At 40.8% G+C, this 5,951-nt stretch overlaps 1 protein-coding gene across 3 annotated transcripts in view; it reads left to right on the forward strand.

Annotated features, from left to right (window-relative positions):
* hdac4 (histone deacetylase 4) overlaps positions 1-5,951 on the forward strand; it is a gene marked incomplete in the record, with an annotated part of 176,687 nt that overhangs the window by 94,158 nt on the left and 76,578 nt on the right.

Consider the following 5,951-nt stretch of genomic DNA (forward strand, 5'->3'; position numbering starts at 1 on the left):
ATCATCTGTCCATCATCGCTTAAAGCCCGCCCTGACAATTTGATTGGTCCAAACAACTCCAATGTCCGACCTCAAATGTCGTGGGCGGGGCTAAATTTGGCAGGCATCCAGGCTAAGGTACTGATAGCATGACTCCGAGATCTTTATCTCGTAATTCTAAAGCAAGTGATTTACAGTCAAAACCTTTTGAGAAGACAGAAACTCTTGCTTTGAATCTCCTCTATTTTGAGTTGGTGAATGAAATGTGAGATTTGTAGATAACAGATTGAGTATATGACGAGACAGTTGAAAGGGGACAGGATTAGTTTTGAGAAGCCAGAGATGGAGGGAGGTGTGTTCCAGAGGACAGCCCAGTCACTAGGTCAAAATGACCTCGCAGAGACACTTGTCTGCCAGCCAGACGCCCGCTGCCTCCCTCCTCCCTTTCCGGAGCATGGGGTTTGGCAGTTATGTGTGTTTGTGTGTGTCTGAATAATTGACCTAATCCTGACATTGTAAATCTGCATGTTTGCTCTGAATGTAAAAGAACATGCTCTGCGAAAAAAGATTTTGGGAGTTTGGCCGGCGGACCATTTGATCGCTTAACAACCTCCTTTTTATCCTCTTCTCTTTTTGTTCTTCTTTTCTGTACACTAGATCTTAACCCCACTACTAGTGCTTATTCTGTAGTTGATGCTAAAAATCTCATGGGGAAGAGAGATGAATTAATCAGATTTTAATAACGATTACGATTGTGGCTCCTAATGATCACAAAAACAATGTAGTCAAGAAAAACGATTGTTTTGCACATTGCGTTTTGCTAGTAAACTCGTCTTTTGTCTTGTGTTCTGAATTAAAAAAGAACGGGAAAAGTATTAAGAGAAATTTCTCATTTCACGCTGTTTTCACTGTTGATTTGTTTTCACTGTTGATTTGTTTTACTGTTTTTCTTTCTAAAAGTCAACGAGTAATCATGTTAAATAATTGTGATTTCAATATTGACCAAAAATAATCGTGATTATGATTTTTCCATAATCAAGCAGCCCTAGTATCTATGGTAAGTCAAAACATAAAGTTATTTTTAATGATATATAAATTCAATTGAACCAATCTCCTACACAAATTCTAAGGCTTGCCAAAAAGCAAAATCACTTAATAGTCAGTTATTCCGCTTTATAGGTACGGCAAGTTCTCGTTCTCCAACAGAGGTGACCAAATCACCAGTTCATCTATCCTTTATCAGATGTTGTCTTAATTCAGAATTCTAACCTTGTGGTAAATTGTAGTCCCAATGGCAGACACAATCAGCACCTGCTTAACTAGCCTCTTTTCCTAATGGAAGTCAACCTGTTTTGTATATACATGCTCACTGGGGGCCCACACGGCCCTCACACCCTGGTGCCAGGTCCCCAGATGGAACCCCCGAAGCCCCCTACCAACCCCACACACTCCCTGACCTGGCATTGATTCCCCTGCCTGGTGCCAGTTTAATGTAGGCTGGAGTCGGTGGGCAGCTGCTTCTTTTCTTCGTTTTTGCATTTCTGCCACTATCTCACACACACACACACACACACACACACACACACACACACCCAAACACACACACACACACACACACACACACACACACACACACACACTCACACACACACTAACAACCATGTCAAAGTTGTTGCCCAAGGGATGTTTCCAAATGGTTTTCTTGAACTTGATGAACTGAAATATAATCTAACAAACGTTACTTCATCTCATCTCCTTTAATCTATCCTTTTTATTACATTTTAATTCACATCAACAGTTTCATTTACCTCCAATACATAAAATGGAATACACACATGGAAGCTGAATATCACAGCCTGTACAATGCACTGAACCAATAGGTTTAAGGCAGCATGATAAAGCAAACCTACAGTAAAGCTGTCAGTGAACACAGGTGAAATCAGCTTTGATGCTGACAGAACAAATTGGAGCTCTAAAGGGAATACAAAACAGTCTAGCAGTGTCTAATTATATCTCCAGGCATGGCCTGAGGTTGTGGCCTTCATGTCAAACAGAGACCCTCTTCACAGACGGGTCTAAGAAAGTATGGGAGAGTGCTCAGCGCCAGACTTGTTTTTGTCTTCCAGTGGAACAGGCAATGCCTTAACCTACTTTGTCTGCATCAGGGCCATTATCCTGACAGCTACTGTATAGTGTGTGTGTGTGTGTGTGTGTGTGTGTGTGTGTGTGTGTGTGTGTGTGTGTGTGTGTGTGTGGTGTGTGTGTCTGTGTGTGTGTGAGATTCAGAGGAAAGGAGATGCGAGAGTGAGAATGAATTTGGCGTAGTCAAAAAGTAAAATAAATGAACACAAAAATGTGTGCGCGTTTGTGTGCGCGCATGAGAGAGAGTTGGTGTTTATGTGGATGTGTTCGAGGAAAAAGGATTTTACAATGTTACCATGTCATGAATTTTGAATACGGCCTGGTGTGTTGTGCTTTGTTGGCTGGCTGGATCAGCTCGCTAAGACCTACACATCTGGAGAGTGAGCTTGTGTTTAAATAAATACAAATTCTTTTGAAATTCAATCAGTTTTTGCTCTCAAACACGACAGATAAACAGAGACCGATAAGGACTTTACACACCACAATAGTTTTATTAGTCTGACTTTGTCTTTGTTTATCCAACTACCAAAGCTTTGGCTTTGATTATCAGTCCAAATAATCAGCATATAAATTAAACGTTAGCACATTGTCAGCTGCAGAAACTAATGGCAAACCCAAAATATAATAAGAATAAAAGAAGTATACACCATGATACACCAAGAATACACAATGAAGGTAACACCCAACAGGTCCAGTTTTGAAATATATCTCCCTATGTGCCTGGTCACCCCTAGGAAGGGGCACAGAAACATGTATTTGCTTGTCCACAGGGAATAGGTGGCTCTCAAGCTTGTTGATGTACTAACTACTTGCGCAACCAAATCACAAGATAACACGGTTAATTAAAGTGAATGTCTTTGTAGAGTTGGGCGGTAATCCAACTTTTGATACGTCAAACCTCCTCCCTATTTTACCGCAGTATACGGTATTACCGTGACTAATTAAAAATGATGACGTAAGGCTCAGACGGCGTTACCAAACTGTTCGCTGAACACTGAAACACCTCTCCCTTCTCATTGGGTCGGACTACTGCCAAACTGCAGAAGTCCTGGTCACTCGTGCAAGGACTTGCAAGCTTTCCCCCTCCTTCTCTCTCGCTCTCTCTCTAATCCTTGTGTCCTATATAAAGGCAATGCATTTTTTTTAATGACGGTATTGAAACTGATTCTGTTGCTATTTTTAAGACCCCGCGCTACACCGTATTACCGCCCAACCCTATGTGTTTGTGCTATCCACTCCCACATACAAATTTGATGATGCAACACAGTTCATTGATACCTTTCTTTATTTTGGACTACCCCGGGTCTCGGTTCCCTCAAAGGTCTCCACCTTCCAGGTGCTTTCCATTGGTCGGGGGGCAAAGTTGAAATGGGAAAGCTCTGCTCGGAATATCTTCACCTCAGCAAGTGAATCCACCGATTACAGTCAAAATTTTGGTCTGAATAGTCCAATATCCATGTTCATTTTATATGGGAGTATGGAATATGAAAATGAAACCGTCACTTTAACCAACACTCTTATATACTGTATTTGAAGCTAAGTTTCCCGAAGTTGTACAATTTGTAAATTTCCAGTGTGTCTCTTTATGTGCAGATGGACAGATGGATATTATATTCATTTGACTCGGGCCATGTTTTGTCCTTTCACTTCCTCTTAAACTCGCCTGTTAATGCAGAGGTCTGTTTTGTAAAGGCTTTTAAAAGCCCTTGCAGGACCATATGAAGCCAGAGAAGGCCTCTGGAAGCTATCTATTATGGATGACCACTCCAGGGTTTAGACCTTGGCTTTGCCCTCACAAGGAGTTTGCTAGCTTCTGGGCCAACAAAACCACCATGACCAGAGGATGGCCCTTCCCCTGTCCGGGAAGAGGAGTTCATTCCAGCCAAGCCTGGAGCCTAATGGCTACAGCATGGCCGACAGTGATAGGCTGTATTTTACCACAAACTCATTTAAGAGAAGAAATAGACCATGTCTGCAAGAGTTTGTTTTACAGCCCGACCGATAAAGGATTTTTAAGGCCAATACTGATATACGAATATTTGGTTATTTAAAAATCCGTAATGCCGATATATCGACCGATACAAAACATAAACAGATTTCCCTAACGTTAGTTATTTGATGTTATTTATGAGTTCTCACTCAAATAAGATAATAATTTGTTGTATCGTCACAACAGAGTAAAATGGAGTCATGTTCTCATAAACAAAATGTATAAAAGTACAAACTTAAGATATGAAACTTAAAGCCCTTTGAACAAAAACACGTTAACAAAAACAAATCAGTGTTGCCAACAGAGAAGCTGTAGAGCGCCCTCTGGTGGACAGACTGTGCAATGCCAACGCTCATAACATGGTTGACAGTCCGTTTTCATTTTTTAAAATATTAATTCATCAGAATCATTTAAATTATTCTGAATAATGTATATTTAAAAAAATATATTTCAGTCGGGCTCTAGTTTGTATCAGTTTTCTCAGTTGGGTGAACTTACAAGAAGTCATTGACAAGTTATTAGCATAACTGTAAAAATAGATAAATTAGATAATAGACTGTCTCTTTAATTACTGAAAAAAACACAGGTAGATTTGTTATCAATCGCCGACCATTGTTAAATGAAATTGAACAAAAGCCAAATTTCATGGTATTTTCTTACAGCATGATCATGATTTATTTCTGAACTCGTCTTTCTTTTTTATGTGGCCCTCCATTTATATCTGTACCAGTCTTCACTCCCTGCATGTCTGTATTCCGGGAATAATGATAAGGCCCAGGCAGGTTGCTCTAATCTGTGCTGGACATGAAGAGTTTGTGGCTCTCGCTTTAGTGCACAGGGGCGTTCCTGTGACCCATGTGATTTAAAGTGCACGTAGAGCTGCTTATATGTTCAGTTTAGGCCAAGAGCTAATGGCTCTCTGTCTGCTGCAAAATCAGCGCAGACTGGGAAGGCAATATCATTGAGATGGAAGGACAGGGCGTAAAATATGAATGAACAGAGTTCCCCACTGCAGCCCCATGTCCTTTTCTTACCTTGTCTGCTTTGAAGCTGGAGCTGATGCCTTGATGTTTTGAGGTTTTCCTCAGAAGAGATATGAGCTGATTCTAGTATGTATTTGTGTAGAGCCTGTTGCCTCAACCAGATCAGATTGGCAGCATGATGTAAATTTGATCTGAGCATTGATCTTTATTGTGTGTGTGTGTGTGTGTGTGTGTGTGTGTGTGTGTGTGTGTGTGTGTGTGTGTGTGTGTGTGTGTGTACAGCAGAATTCAACACGCATTCTAGTATGCAAAGCAATAAGCAAATCCCACCTGGCTGCGGGAGCCTTTTGGCCCGGACTTGTAGAGTACGCCTTATAGTTGGGTCGGATTGAGTTCTAATCAATCCACAAGAAATAGGACCCCATCCTCTTAAGGTTCTCTCTGCCATTTTTGTTTATACCCCAGTACCCCCATTGCTTGGGTAAGATCTGCTCAAACAAATCCTGCTAAAACACTTTGGAGACTAAAACACAGACTTGATTTTTTTTAATACCCAACAAGTCAAAGTACTTCATCACAATTTTGTTAAATTAAAAACAAAAGTCTGACAGGTCTCTTTTGTTTTAAGATAACACTGGCCTAATACAATCAGAGATGTTGAAGTGGTAGCTCCTCCTGGCATTGCAACATCTCTGCTGGTTGCATAATGGCTTCACTGTAAATATCATTATATCCGACAACTCTACTAATAAAAGAGTCTACAGCCCAGTGGGACAGCGGCTTGCTTCTACAGATGCTTTACTCTGGCTGCTTTAATACAATAGAGTTTATTGAGCTAGAGAGAGAGAGAGAGAGAG

The sequence above is a fragment of the Etheostoma spectabile genome, chromosome 4, assembly GCF_008692095.1.
Source record: "Etheostoma spectabile isolate EspeVRDwgs_2016 chromosome 4, UIUC_Espe_1.0, whole genome shotgun sequence".
Lineage (NCBI taxonomy): Eukaryota > Metazoa > Chordata > Actinopteri > Perciformes > Percidae > Etheostoma > Etheostoma spectabile.